General features: G+C 42.6%; 8 non-coding genes across 8 annotated transcripts; 5 read left to right on the forward strand and 3 right to left on the reverse strand.

The window, feature by feature from the left end:
• The first annotated feature begins 2,766 nt into the window (after window positions 1-2,766).
• Window positions 2,767-2,838, forward strand: TRNAP-AGG (transfer RNA proline (anticodon AGG)). The gene has a single exon. It is a non-coding gene; the product is annotated as a tRNA-Pro (tRNA).
• Window positions 2,839-3,486: 648 nt separating this feature from the next.
• On the reverse strand, window positions 3,487-3,558 carry TRNAP-UGG (transfer RNA proline (anticodon UGG)). Its single transcript has one exon. It is a non-coding gene; the product is annotated as a tRNA-Pro (tRNA).
• A 2,384-nt stretch (window positions 3,559-5,942) lies between these two features.
• TRNAP-AGG (transfer RNA proline (anticodon AGG)) lies at window positions 5,943-6,014 on the forward strand. Its single transcript has one exon. It is a non-coding gene; the product is annotated as a tRNA-Pro (tRNA).
• Window positions 6,015-6,662: 648 nt separating this feature from the next.
• TRNAP-UGG (transfer RNA proline (anticodon UGG)) lies at window positions 6,663-6,734 on the reverse strand. Its single transcript has one exon. It is a non-coding gene; the product is annotated as a tRNA-Pro (tRNA).
• A 2,384-nt stretch (window positions 6,735-9,118) lies between these two features.
• TRNAP-AGG (transfer RNA proline (anticodon AGG)) lies at window positions 9,119-9,190 on the forward strand. Its single transcript has one exon. It is a non-coding gene; the product is annotated as a tRNA-Pro (tRNA).
• A 648-nt stretch (window positions 9,191-9,838) lies between these two features.
• On the reverse strand, window positions 9,839-9,910 carry TRNAP-UGG (transfer RNA proline (anticodon UGG)). Its single transcript has one exon. It is a non-coding gene; the product is annotated as a tRNA-Pro (tRNA).
• Window positions 9,911-12,294: 2,384 nt separating this feature from the next.
• TRNAP-AGG (transfer RNA proline (anticodon AGG)) lies at window positions 12,295-12,366 on the forward strand. The gene has a single exon. It is a non-coding gene; the product is annotated as a tRNA-Pro (tRNA).
• Window positions 12,367-15,491: 3,125 nt separating this feature from the next.
• TRNAP-AGG (transfer RNA proline (anticodon AGG)) lies at window positions 15,492-15,563 on the forward strand. The gene has a single exon. It is a non-coding gene; the product is annotated as a tRNA-Pro (tRNA).
• The last annotated feature ends 192 nt before the right edge of the window (window positions 15,564-15,755 follow it).

Genomic DNA, 15,755 nt, shown 5'->3' on the forward strand with positions numbered 1-15,755 from the left:
TCTGGTTTCCAAGAAATCCAGCCTTCAATTTAATTAATTTGCCAATAAGTATTGATTATTTTTCCATGCGTGACATCTAATAAATTCAGTACATTCATCCGCGTACTCATAATAATTTATTACTGAATACTTTTGTAGTTACGAAAATATCTCATCCATCATTCCTTAAGATGGTATCCCTGAGTCTCCCATCAAATTTTTACTATTGGCCGGCAAGCGGTCACGTGATTTAAATCTCCACCTGCTCGAACTTAGGCTAGCGAACGTACACTCAGCCGCTGTAATTTTCCATGAGGTCACGGACTTTCCGTCCTGCCAAAAATATCCCAAGGTATTACTCATGTGGTGAGTTTCCTTTGTATGACTCTCCCCCTTCCTCTTTCTGACCAAGACTTATTTGTGGACTCTGTATTTCCTTGTACGCCAACTAATGATACTCCCTGCTGTGAAGTAGCTAAAAGTTGTCGTGTTGAGCTAATCCGTCAGGCTCCAGTCTGTCGTCCTTCCTTCGCTCTGATTTCGACATTACCTAAACGAAATATTTTCAAATACACTCCTCTGTATTTCAATAAATGTACCATATTATTTTACCGATCAAATCATGACTGACTATGGGCCTAAGTCACTCGGGTTCAATATATCGATAAGTTCACCTCTTTCTACTGTATAAATAGGCAGGATACGACAAAATACCCTAAATCCAAAATATAGGTGACAAAAAGTTTCGTCTAATGGCGCAATCCGTATACGATACGACGTACCCTTTGGCCAGAATTAATTTCCAAATGAAAGTCTGCACCCATTAGCGTGCACATTGCCTAGATATATCTCTTATGCCTCAGACAGAGCTGCATTTTCATAATTTACGTCAATATTGTACATTTTCTAAATCTAATTTTACTGTGCTAACACAAATAAGACCGACAGAATCATGAAATTCGGCAGGCTCACTGAAACGTCCGTGGGTCATATGTGAGAAAAATGCATGATTCTAGCACCGTGGACAAATGCAGAAATGAAAGGAATATGTCGACACTGTAATCGTAATGTAAGGTTCTTAGCCAGTCTACGGCTTACACCATGCAGATACGACAAAACATCAATAAACGAAAATGTAGATCGTTTCAACTACGATGCACCTACCAAGTTTTAGGACTAAAGCTGCCCATTACGTTAGAATAATAATTTCGCATTTTTTAAGAAGCGTACGTAATGTTCATCGCGTCGAAACGTTTACATCTATCTCTGCTACAAACCGTGAATATACTGTGCGAGAAAATATCATAGGACCAAATAAGTACGCAAAAATATGGGCCGTCTTGACGCGCATAATAATTTTCCAGGTGACCACTTGTAATGTAGAGGAGTTGGGGGTTTAGGGGCGGAGTCCCAACGAGCGAAAGAGAGTCTTATCTTCAATGTCACAACATAATTGAAGGAAGAACTTTGGGTTAAAACAGACAGACTTCAATGAGAATTTAGTGAATGACCATTTAACATATCTTACATTCCGTTATCTTTTTCTTTATCTGTTTACCGTCTTGCCTTAAGAGCAGACTCTGGGTCGGGGGATACAAGTGGCGAGGATGAACAGTACCTCGCCCAGGCGGCCACACCTGCTATGCTGAACAGGGACCTTGCGGGGGAATGGGAAGATTGGAGGGGATAGACAAGGAAGAGGGTGTTGTATGTCCGGCGCTCCCGTCTCGCTCCGCAAGCCAGCTGCACGCGCGCCTGTGTATCATTCTGCTAGCTTCGACGCGCAGCCCTCAGTGCGCGTGCCTGACCATCGAGTGTACTATAAATAGGAGCTCCCTGCCTGCTCAATTGCCCACTTGCCCTGGTGTCCAGCTCCAGAATACACCCTACGTCGAGCACGGAGGCTACTCCTCTTGAAAATGTGCTTCGACCAGGTGGACTGAATTTCTGGCAGTACGAGGTTTCACCTCTGGTCACCGTTCCCTTACCTGTTTCCGCTGCCTATGTTCCGTAATTCTTTTACAAGCCATTTTCATTCCCTAATTTACGCAAGCTCCCTTAGTTTCGCTAGGTGGAATTTCTTCAATCAATTGAACTTGCTTTTTAGGAATTCAGGCACTTCAACAAACAAGGACTCTCAAAGACATTTATGTTAATGTGCCAGATAGTTCTCGACTATCAACGTGTCAATTCACAAAGACTATCTTTTCAAGATAGGAGTGTATATAAAGACTGTAAACCTGTACATATTGTATAAAGACAAACTTTTCTCAAGATTCAATATTCCTTTTTGCTTCAAAATAAATTTCAGTTATTTGTGTAAATATCATAAAGTGAAGCAATAAAAGTTGTGTTCTGTAAATTTCAACCTTGGTTACAACAGAGGGCCTTAAGTTTTGTACCATCCCGGCGTTTGATTGGAGGAGAAATGGGAAACCGCGAGAAACCACTTCGAGCATGGCCGAGGAGGGAATCAATCTTACAGGGGTATGTACCGGTACCACTTTCAAATTTAGGTGTCTTCATATAAGTGAATATTTTACTTGTAACCAAGTGGTATGTATACCAGTGAATGTGGTGTTGCGCTCTAAATCACTCTCAGTCGAGTTTGCAGCACCGACAGAAAGAGCGCCCCACAGTCGCTTCACCCTCACCCACTCCGTTGCCAAATCTACAGTCAATTCGAATCCGTTAAACTAATCAAATCCACGCGTTTATGTCGCGAGTCAGGTGACGTTTTATCGTGGGAATAATTACATGCTATCTTTACAGCGGGAGCTGCCGAGTGGCTCGTTGGTCTAGGGGTATGATTCTCGCTTAGGGTGCGAGAGGTCCCGGGTTCAAATCCTGGACGAGCCCAAGAGTTTTTGAATCTCACAGTCCATAGTTTGAAGTAGAGAACAGTAGCCACTCGTTGAACTGCGAAAGCCCTGGATTACAATAATATACCATACCGACATTTGCTTGGAGGAGAATTGGGACACCGCGTTAAACAGCTCCAGATGGCAGCGCCCCACAGTGTACCGTGCTCCAGCTATCGTGCCACGTTTGAAGTTTCGTGGCAGAGCCGGGAATCAAATTCGAGCCAGCGGGTGTGGCAAATTATCACGCTAACAACTACTCCACACAGGCGGACAGTTACAATTTTCAAGGAGAGAAATCCCCGATCTCGATTAATAATCACCACCATTTCTTAATTATGTAATTAAATTTGAAATCGTAGAGCAACCATCGCAGATCATGAGGGAACCGTATCTTAGTCATTTAGTGATGATCGAATCGACTGGACAGTAGGTAAAACGCTCAAGTATTGTAACTCGAATCCAGGGATAGTCCATTTGCTATTGTGTGTGTTCAATTGAGAGGGACTTTACTGTATATAATGTTTTACTGGCATACTTAGGAAACGCATGTAAGGGAGATTTACATCAAATAGGCAGAAGAACACTTCGCAAGGCAATATCAGTAACGTACATTGATATTCCTCGAAAACATTTAAAAACAGACGGGCTCGTCCGGGATTTGAACCCGGGACCTCTCGCACCCAAAGCGAGAATCATACCCCTAGACCAACGAGCCAACTGCGCAACAGTAGAGCTGATCACTGCTATCTCACCAAGACTGTTACTAAAGCTGCCAATGTACATGTTGGTACAAGGTAGAGCGCTTCTAGGGAAGCAGAATCTCTATTATATAAAGCCGTACTGCTGACTCACTGACTGACATAAATGATTGACCACTTCCAGATGAGGTAGAAACGTTAAATTAGGCAAAGTTGTATCTATTAGTGTGAAAGCTAGGGAAAAGTTCCGGAGTGTTCAATATTTTTAGTGTTGCCCCCCACCCCAAAACAAAATTTGGGACGCCATGTTGCAGTGCCCTAGATAATTAAAATTCGCCAAAGTTATAGCTCTTAGCCTGTAAACTGCGGAGAAATTGCAAGAAGTTCAAGTATTCAATATTTTACCCCGTAAAGAATACGAAATATTAAGCGGAATTTAATGACGATGCGCACTTTGGTTTCGAGATTTTTGTAGCTAAACGGTAATTGCTGTCAGCAAAACGATTGCACTTTCGTCTCCTAAAATGAAGAGATCTACAGTTTTGGTCCTATGACCTTTTGTCGAATCTCGACCCCTTCTACCTTAGATTGACCTTGATTTTCCCGGTTCTGGTCAATATTGATCATTTTCCAATAATTATTTTACTGATTTACACACTCAAGACAGATAGATGCACGAAATTCAGTAGGCTCCTTGGTACAATCATTGGCCATATGTAGACCGACTTTCATTATTCTAGCCGCCTTGAATGTATGCGGAAAAGGATGGAAAATGCGGAACACTATTCAAATTTCAGCCGAATTTATGATTCTTAAGCAATCTGTGATGAAGCCGATAGAGATACGGCAAAACCTCAAACAAAAATTGTAGGCCGTTTCATCGTCAAGAATGTACCTGTCTGCTAATTTGGTATATCATTTTTCAACTTGTTAAAAGTGTACGAAATTTTTCATATATATCGATAAGTTCACCTCGTTCTACTGTATAAATAGGCAGGATACGACAAAATACCCTAAATCCAAAATGTAGGTGACAAAAAGTTTCGTCTAATGGCGCAATCCGTATACGATACGACGTACCCTTTGGCCAGAATTAATTTCCAAATGAAAGTCTGCACCCATTAGCGTGCACATTGCCTAGATATATCTCTTATGCCTCAGACAGAGCTGCATTTTCATAATTTACGTCAATATTGTACATTTTCTAAATCTAATTTTACTGTGCTAACACAAATAAGACCGACAGAATCATGAAATTCGGCAGGCTCACTGAAACGTCCGTGGGTCATATGTGAGAAAAATGCATGATTCTAGCACCGTGGACAAATGCAGAAATGAAAGGAATATGTCGACACTGTAATCGTAATGTAAGGTTCTTAGCCAGTCTACGGCTTACACCATGCAGATACGACAAAACATCAATAAACGAAAATGTAGATCGTTTCAACTACGATGCACCTACCAAGTTTTAGGACTAAAGCTGCCCATTACGTTAGGATAATAATTTCGCATTTTTTAAGAAGCGTACGTAATGTTCATCGCGTCGAAACGTTTACATCTATCTCTGCTACAAACCGTGAATATACTGTGCGAGAAAATATCATAGGACCAAATAAGTACGCAAAAATATGGGCCGTCTTGACGCGCATAATAATTTTCCAGGTGACCACTTGTAATGTAGAGGAGTTGGGGGTTTAGGGGCGGAGTCCCAACGAGCGAAAGAGAGTCTTATCTTCAATGTCACAACATAATTGAAGGAAGAACTTTGGGTTAAAACAGACAGACTTCAATGAGAATTTAGTGAATGACCATTTAACATATCTTACATTCCGTTATCTTTTTCTTTATCTGTTTACCGTCTTGCCTTAAGAGCAGACTCTGGGTCGGGGGATACAAGTGGCGAGGATGAACAGTACCTCGCCCAGGCGGCCACACCTGCTATGCTGAACAGGGACCTTGCGGGGGAATGGGAAGATTGGAGGGGATAGACAAGGAAGAGGGCCTTAAGTTTTGTACCATCCCGGCGTTTGATTGGAGGAGAAATGGGAAACCGCGAGAAACCACTTCGAGCATGGCCGAGGAGGGAATCAATCTTACAGGGGTATGTACCGGTACCACTTTCAAATTTAGGTGTCTTAATATAAGTGAATATTTTACTTGTAACCAAGTGGTATGTATACCAGTGAATGTGGTGTTGCGCTCTAAATCACTCTCAGTCGAGTTTGCAGCACCGACAGAAAGAGCGCCCCACAGTCGCTTCACCCTCACCCACTCCGTTGCCAAATCTACAGTCAATTCGAATCCGTTAAACTAATCAAATCCACGCGTTTATGTCGCGAGTCAGGTGACGTTTTATCGTGGGAATAAATACATGCTATCTTTACAGCGCGAGCTGTCGAGTGGCTCGTTGGTCTAGGGGTATGATTCTCGCTTAGGGTGCGAGAGGTCCCGGGTTCAAATCCCGGACGAGCCCAAGAGTTTTTTAATCTCACAGTCCATAGTTTGACGTAGAGAACAGTAGCCACTCGTTGAACTGCGAAAGCCCTGGATTACAATAGTATACCATACCGACATTGGCTTGGAGGAGAATTGGGACACCGCGTTAAACAGCTCCAGATGGCAGCGCCCCACAGTGTACCGTGCTCCAGCTATCGTGCCACGTTTGAAGTTTCGTGGCAGAGCCGGGAATCAAATTCGAGCCAGCGGGTGTGGCAAATTATCACGCTAACAACTACTCCACACAGGCGGACAGTTACAATTTTCAAGGAGAGAAATCCCCGATCTCGATTAATAATCACCACCATTTCTTAATTATGTAATTAAATTAGAAATCGTAGAGCAACCTTCGCAGATCATGAGGGAACCGTATCTTAGTCATTTAGTAATGATCGAATCGACTGGACAGTAGGTAAAACGCTCAAGTATTGTAACTCGAATCCAGGGATAGTCCATTTGCTATTGTGTGTGTTCAATTGAGAGGGACTTTACTGTATATAATGTTTTACTGGCATACTTAGGAAACGCATGTAAGGGAGATTTACATCAAATAGGCAGAAGAACACTTCGCAAGGCAATATCAGTAACGTACATTGATATTCCTCGAAAACATTTAAAAACAGACGGGCTCGTCCGGGATTTGAACCCGGGACCTCTCGCACCCAAAGCGAGAATCATACCCCTAGACCAACGAGCCAACTGCGCAACAGTAGAGCTGATCACTGCTATCTCACCAAGACTGTTACTAAAGCTGCCAATGTACATGTTGGTACAAGGTAGAGCGCTTCTAGGGAAGCAGAATCTCTATTATATAAAGCCGTACTGCTGACTCACTGACTGACATAAATGATTGACCACTTCCAGATGAGGTAGAAACGTTAAATTAGGCAAAGTTGTATCTATTAGTGTGAAAGCTAGGGAAAAGTTCCGGAGTGTTCAATATTTTTAGTGTTGCCCCCCACCCCAAAACAAAATTTGGGACGCCATGTTGCAGTGCCCTAGATAATTAAAATTCGGCAAAGTTATAGCTCTTAGCCTGTAAACTGCGGAGAAATTGCAAGAAGTTCAAGTATTCAATATTTTACCCCGTAAAGAATACGAAATATTAAGCGGAATTTAATGACGATGCGCACTTTGGTTTCGAGATTTTTGTAGCTAACCGGTAATTGCTGTCAGCAAAACGATTGCACTTTCGTCTCCTAAAATGAAGAGATCTACAGTTTTGGTCCTATGACCTTTTGTCGAATCTCGACCCCTTCTACCTTAGATTGACCTTGATTTTCCCGGTTCTGGTCAATATTGATCATTTTCCAATAATTATTTTACTGATTTACACACTCAAGACAGATAGATGCACGAAATTCAGTAGGCTCCTTGGTACAATCATTGGCCATATGTAGACCGACTTTCATTATCCTAGCCGCCTTGAATGTATGCGGAAAAGGATGGAAAATGCGGAACACTATTCAAATTTCAGCCGAATTTATGATTCTTAAGCAATCTGTGATGAAGCCTATAGAGATACGGCAAAACCTCAAACAAAAATTGTAGGCCGTTTCATCGTCAAGAATGTACCTGTCTGCTAATTTGGTATATCATTTTTCAACTTGTTAAAAGTGTACGAAATTTTACATATATATCGATAAGTTCACCTCTTTCTACTGTATAAATAGGCAGGATACGACAAAATACCCTAAATCCAAAATATAGGTGACAAAAAGTTTCGTCTAATGGCGCAATCCGTATACGATACGACGTACCCTTTGGCCAGAATTAATTTCCAAATGAAAGTCTGCACCCATTAGCGTGCACATTGCCTAGATATATCTCTTATGCCTCAGACAGAGCTGCATTTTTATAATTTACGTCAATATTGTACATTTTCTAAATCTAATTTTACTGTGCTAACACAAATAAGACCGACAGAATCATGTAATTCGGCAGGCTCACTGAAACGTCCGTGGGTCATATGTGAGAAAAATGCATGATTCTAGCACCGTGGACAAATGCAGAAATGAAAGGAATATGTCGACACTGTAATCGTAATGTAAGGTTCTTAGCCAGTCTACGGCTTACACCATGCAGATACGACAAAACATCAATAAACGAAAATGTAGATCGTTTCAACTACGATGCACCTACCAAGTTTTAGGACTAAAGCTGCCCATTACGTTAGGATAATAATTTCGCATTTTTTAAGAAGCGTACGTAATGTTCATCGCGTCGAAACGTTTACATCTATCTCTGCTACAAACCGTGAATATACTGTGCGAGAAAATATCATAGGACCAAATAAGTACGCAAAAATATGGGCCGTCTTGACGCGCATAATAATTTTGCAGGTGACCACTTGTAATGTAGAGGAGTTGGGGGTTTAGGGGCGGAGTCCCAACGAGCGAAAGAGAGTCTTATCTTCAATGTCACAACATAATTGAAGGAAGAACTTTGGGTTAAAACAGACAGACTTCAATGAGAATTTAGTGAATGACCATTTAACATATCTTACATTCCGTTATCTTTTTCTTTATCTGTTTACCGTCTTGCCTTAAGAGCAGACTCTGGGTCGGGGGATACAAGTGGCGAGGATGAACAGTACCTCGCCCAGGCGGCCACACCTGCTATGCTGAACAGGGACCTTGCGGGGGAATGGGAAGATTGGAGGGGATAGACAAGGAAGAGGGCCTTAAGTTTTGTACCATCCCGGCGTTTGATTGGAGGAGAAATGGGAAACCGCGAGAAACCACTTCGAGCATGGCCGAGGAGGGAATCAATCTTACAGGGGTATGTACCGGTACCACTTTCAAATTTAGGTGTCTTAATATAAGTGAATATTTTACTTGTAACCAAGTGGTATGTATACCAGTGAATGTGGTGTTGCGCTCTAAATCACACTCAGTCGAGTTTGCAGCACCGACAGAAAGAGCGCCCCACAGTCGCTTCACCCTCACCCACTCCGTTGCCAAATCTACAGTCAATTCGAATCCGTTAAACTAATCAAATCCACGCGTTTATGTCGCGAGTCAGGTGACGTTTTATCGTGGGAATAAATACATGCTATCTTTACAGCGCGAGCTGTCGAGTGGCTCGTTGGTCTAGGGGTATGATTCTCGCTTAGGGTGCGAGAGGTCCCGGGTTCAAATCCCGGACGAGCCCAAGAGTTTTTTAATCTCACAGTCCATAGTTTGAAGTAGAGAACAGTAGCCACTCGTTGAACTGCGAAAGCCCTGGATTACAATAATGTACCATACCGACATTTGCTTGGAGGAGAATTGGGACACCGCGTAAAACAGCTCCAGATGGCAGCGCCCCACAGTGTACCGTGCTCCAGCCATCGTGCCACGTTTGAAGTTTCGTGGCAGAGCCGGGAATCAAATTCGGGCCAGCGGGTGTGGCAAATTATCACGCTAACAACTACTCCACACAGGCGGACAGTTACAATTTTCAAGGAGAGCAATCCCCGATCTCGATTAATAATCACCACCATTTCTTAATTATGTAATTAAATTTGAAATCGTAGAGCAACCATCGCAGATCATGAGGGAACCGTATCTTAGTCATTTAGTGATGATCGAATCGACTGGACAGTAGGTAAAACGCTCAAGTATTGTAACTCGAATCCAGGGATAGTCCATTTGCTATTGTGTGTGTTCAATTGAGAGGGACTTTACTGTATATAATGTTTTACTGGCATACTTAGGAAACGCATGTAAGGGAGATTTACATCAAATAGGCAGAAGAACACTTCGCAAGGCAATATCAGTAACGTACATTGATATTCCTCGAAAACATTTAAAAACAGACGGGCTCGTCCGGGATTTGAACCCGGGACCTCTCGCACCCAAAGCGAGAATCATACCCCTAGACCAACGAGCCAACTGCGCAACAGTAGAGCTGATCACTGCTATCTCACCAAGACTGTTACTAAAGCTGCCAATGTACATGTTGGTACAAGGTAGAGCGCTTCTAGGGAAGCAGAATCTCTATTATATAAAGCCGTACTGCTGACTCACTGACTGACATAAATGATTGACCACTTCCAGATGAGGTAGAAACGTTAAATTAGGCAAAGTTGTATCTATTAGTGTGAAAGCTAGGGAAAAGTTCCGGAGTGTTCAATATTTTTAGTGTTGCCCCCCACCCCAAAACAAAATTTGGGACGCCATGTTGCAGTGCCCTAGATAATTAAAATTCGGCAAAGTTATAGCTCTTAGCCTGTAAACTGCGGAGAAATTGCAAGAAGTTCAAGTATTCAATATTTTACCCCGTAAAGAATACGAAATATTAAGCGGAATTTAATGACGATGCGCACTTTGGTTTCGAGATTTTTGTAGCTAAACGGTAATTGCTATCAGCAAAACGATTGCACTTTCGTGTCCTAAAATGAAGAGATCTACAGTTTTGGTCCTATGACCTTTTGTCGAATTTCGACCCCTTCTACCTTAGATTGACCTTGATTTTCCCGGTTCTGGTCAATATTGATCATTTTCCAACAATTATTTTACTGATTTACACACTCAAGACAGATAGATGCACGAAATTCAGTAGGCTCCTTGGTACAATCATTGGCCATATGTAGACCGACTTTCATTATTCTAGCCGCCTTGAATGTATGCGGAAAAGGATGGAAAATGCGGAACACTATTCAAATTTCAGCCGAATTTATGATTCTTAAGCAATCTGTGATGAAGCCGATAGAGATACGGCAAAACCTCAAACAAAAATTGTAGGCCGTTTCATCGTCAAGAATGTACCTGTCTGCTAATTTGGTATATCATTTTTCAACTTGTTAAAAGTGTACGAAATTTTACATATATATCGATAAGTTCACCTCTTTCTACTGTATAAATAGGCAGGATACGACAAAATACCCTAAATCCAAAATATAGGTGACAAAAAGTTTCGTCTAATGGCGCAATCCGTATACGATACGACGTACCCTTTGGCCAGAATTAATTTCCAAATGAAAGTCTGCACCCATTAGCGTGCACATTGCCTAGATATATCTCTTATGCCTCAGACAGAGCTGCATTTTTATAATTTACGTCAATATTGTACATTTTCTAAATCTAATTTTACTGTGCTAACACAAATAAGACCGACAGAATCATGTAATTCGGCAGGCTCACTGAAACGTCCGTGGGTCATATGTGAGAAAAATGCATGATTCTAGCACCGTGGACAAATGCAGAAATGAAAGGAATATGTCGACACTGTAATCGTAATGTAAGGTTCTTAGCCAGTCTACGGCTTACACCATGCAGATACGACAAAACATCAATAAACGAAAATGTAGATCGTTTCAACTACGATGCACCTACCAAGTTTTAGGACTAAAGCTGCCCATTACGTTAGGATAATAATTTCGCATTTTTTAAGAAGCGTACGTAATGTTCATCGCGTCGAAACGTTTACATCTATCTCTGCTACAAACCGTGAATATACTGTGCGAGAAAATATCATAGGACCAAATAAGTACGCAAAAATATGGGCCGTCTTGACGCGCATAATAATTTTGCAGGTGACCACTTGTAATGTAGAGGAGTTGGGGGTTTAGGGGCGGAGTCCCAACGAGCGAAAGAGAGTCTTATCTTCAATGTCACAACATAATTGAAGGAAGAACTTTGGGTTAAAACAGACAGACTTCAATGAGAATTTAGTGAATGACCATTTAACATATCTTACATTCCGTTATCTTTTTCTTTATCTGTTTACCGTCTTGCCTTAAGAGCAGACTCTGGGTCGGGGGATACAAGTGGCGAGGATGAACAGTACCTCGCCCAGGCGGCCACACCTGCTATGCTGAACAGGGACCTTGCGGGGGAATGGGAAGATTGGAGGGGATAGACAAGGAAGAGGGCCTTAAGTTTTGTACCATCCCGGCGTTTGATTGGAGGAGAAATGGGAAACCGCGAGAAACCACTTCGAGCATGGCCGAGGAGGGAATCAATCTTACAGGGGTATGTACCGGTACCACTTTCAAATTTAGGTGTCTTAATATAAGTGAATATTTTACTTGTAACCAAGTGGTATGTATACCAGTGAATGTGGTGTTGCGCTCTAAATCACTCTCAGTCGAGTTTGCAGCACCGACAGAAAGAGCGCCCCACAGTCGCTTCACCCTCACCCACTCCGTTGCCAAATCTACAGTCAATTCGAATCCGTTAAACTAATCAAATCCACACGTTTATGTCGCGAGTCAGGTGACGTTTTATCGTGGGAATAAATACATGCTATCTTTACAGCGCGAGCTGTCGAGTGGCTCGTTGGTCTAGGGGTATGATTCTCGGTTAGGGTGCGAGAGGTCCCGGGTTCAAATCCCGGACGAGCCCAAGAGTTTTTTAATCTCACAGTCCATAGTTTGAAGTAGAGAACAGTAGCCACTCGTTGAACTGGGAAAGCCCTGGATTACAATAATGTACCATACCGACATTTGCTTGGAGGAGAATTGGGACACCGCGTTAAACAGCTCCAGATGGCAGCGGCCCACAGTGTACCGTGCTCCAGCCATCGTGCCACGTTTGAAGTTTCGTGGCAGAGCCGGGAATCAAATTCGGGCCAGCGGGTGTGGCAAATTATCACGCTAACAACTACTCCACACAGGCGGACAGTTACAATTTTCAAGGAGAGAAATCCCCGATCTCGATTAATAATCACCACCATTTCTTAATTATGTAATTAAATTTGAAATCGTAGAGCAACCTCTCGCACCCAAAGCGAGAATCATACCCCTAGACCAACGAGCCAACTGCGCAACAGTAGAGCTGATCACTGCTATCTCACCAAGACTGTTACTAAAGCTGCCAATGTACATGTTGGTGCAAGGTAGAGCGCTTCTAGGGAAGCAGAATCTCTATTATATAAAGCCGTACTGCTGACTCACTGACTGACATAAATGATTGACCACTTCCAGATGAGGTAGAAACGTTAAATTAGGCAAAGTTGTATCTATTAGTGTGAAAGCTAGGGAAAAGTTCCGGAGTGTTCAATATTTTTAGTGTTGCCCCCCACCCCAAACAAAATTTGGGACGCCATGTTGCAGTGCCCTAGATAATTAAAATTCGGCAAAGTTATAGCTCTTAGCCTGTAAACTGCGGAGAAATTGCAAGAAGTTCAAGTATTCAATATTTTACCCCGTAAAGAATACGAAATATTAAGCGGAATTTAATGACGATGCGCACTTTGGTTTCGAGATTTTTGTAGCTAAACGGTAATTGCTATCAGCAAAACGATTGCACATTCGTCTCCTAAAATGAAGAGATCTACAGTTTTGGTCCTATGACCTTTTGTCGAATCTCGACCCCTTCTACCTTAGATTGACCTTGATTTTCCCGGTTCTGGTCAATGTTGATCATTTTCCAATAATTATTTTACTGATTTACACACTCAAGACAGATAGATGCACGAAATTCAGTAGGCTCCTTGGTACAATCATTGGCCATATGTAGACCGACTTTCATTATTCTAGCCGCCTTGAATGTATGCGGAAAAGGATGGAAATTGCGGAACACTATTCAAATTTCAGCCGAATTTATGATTCTTAAGCAATCTGTGATGAAGCCGATAGAGATACGGCAAAACCTCAAACAAAAATTGTAGGCCGTTTCATCGTCAAGAATGTACCTGTCTGCTAATTTGGTATATCATTTTTGAACTTGTTAAAAGTGTACGAAATTTTACATATATATCGATAAGTTCACCTCTTTCTACTGTATAAATAGGCAGGATACGACAAAATACCCTAAATCCAAAATATAGGTGACAAAAAGTTTCGTCTAATGGCGCAATCCGTATACGATACGACGTACCCTTTGGCCAGAATTAATTTCCAAATGAAAGTCTGCACCCATTAGCGTGCACATTGCCTAGATATATCTCTTATGCCTCAGACAGAGCTGCATTTTCATAATTTACGTCAATATTGTACATTTTCTAAATCTAATTTTACTGTGCTAACACAAATAAGACCGACAGAATCATGAAATTCGGCAGGCTCACTGAAACGTCCGTGGGTCATATGTGAGAAAAATGCATGATTCTAGCACCGTGGACAAATGCAGAAATGAAAGGAATATGTCGACACTGTAATCGTAATGTAAGGTTCTTAGCCAGTCTACGGCTTACACCATGCAGATACGACAAAACATCAATAAACGAAAATGTAGATCGTTTCAACTACGATGCACCTACCAAGTTTTAGGACTAAAGCTGCCCATTACGTTAGGATAATAATTTCGCATTTTTTAAGAAGCGTACGTAATGTTCATCGCGTCGAAACGTTTACATCTATCTCTGCTACAAACCGTGAATATACTGTGCGAGAAAATATCATAGGACCAAATAAGTACGCAAAAATATGGGCCGTCTTGACGCGCATAATAATTTTGCAGGTGACCACTTGTAGCCGGCCCCGTGGTGTAGGGGTAGCGTGCCTGCCTCTTACCCGGAGGCCCCGGGTTCGATTCCCGGCCAGGTCAGGGATTTTTACCTGTACCTGAGGGCTGGTTCGAGGTCCACTCAGCCTACGTGATTAGAATTGAGGAGCTATCTGACGGTGAGATGGCGGCCCCGGTCTAGAAAGCTAAGAATAACGGCCGAGAGGATTCATCGTGCTGACCACACGACCCCTCATAATCTGCAGGCCTTCGGGCTGAGCAGCGGTCGCTTGGTAGGCCAAGGCCCTTCAAGGGCTGTAGTGCCATGGGGTTTGTTTTTGGTTTGACCACTTGTAATGTAGAGGAGTTGGGGGTTTAGAGGCGGAGTCCCAACGAGCGAAAGAGAGTCTTATCTTCAATGTCACAACATAATTGAAGGAAGAACTTTGGGTTAAAACAGACAGACTTCAATGAGAATTTAGTGAATGACCATTTAACATATCTTACATTCCGTTATCTTTTTCTTTATCTGTTTACCGTCTTGCCTTAAGAGCAGACTCTGGGTCGGGGGATACAAGTGGCGAGGATGAACAGTACCTCGCCCAGGCGGCCACACCTGCTATGCTGAACAGGGACCTTGCGGGGGAATGGGAAGATTGGAGGGGATAGACAAGGAAGAGGGCCTTAAGTTTTGTACCATCCCGGCGTTTGATTGGAGGAGAAATGGGAAACCGCGAGAAACCACTTCGAGCATGGCCGAGGAGGGAATCAATCTTACAGGGGTATGTACCGGTACCACTTTCAAATTTAGGTGTCTTAATATAAGTGAATATTTTACTTGTAACCAAGTGGTATGTATACCAGTGAATGTGGTGTTGCGCTCTAAACAACTCTCAGTCGAGTTTGCAGCACCGACAGAAAGAGCGCCCCACAGTCGCTTCACCCTCACCCACTCCGTTGCCAAATCTACAGTCAATTCGAACCCGTTAAACTAATCAAATCCACGCGTTTATGTCGCGAGTCAGGTGACGTTTTATCGTGGGAATAAATACATGCTATCTTTACAGCGCGAGCTGTCGAGTGGCTCGTTGGTCTAGGGGTATGATTCTCGCTTAGGGTGCGAGAGGTCCCGGGTTCAAATCCCGGACGAGCCCAAGAGTTTTTTAATCTCACAGTCCATAGTTTGAAGTAGAGAACAGTAGCCACTCGTTGAACTGCGAAAGCCCTGGATTACAATAATGTACCATACCGACATTTGCTTGGAGGAGAATTGGGACACCGCGTTAAACAGCTCCAGATGGCAGCGCCCCACAGTGTACCGTGCTCCAGCCATCGTGCCACGTTTG

Source organism: Anabrus simplex, chromosome 4 (genome assembly GCF_040414725.1).
Source record: "Anabrus simplex isolate iqAnaSimp1 chromosome 4, ASM4041472v1, whole genome shotgun sequence".
Lineage (NCBI taxonomy): Eukaryota > Metazoa > Arthropoda > Insecta > Orthoptera > Tettigoniidae > Anabrus > Anabrus simplex.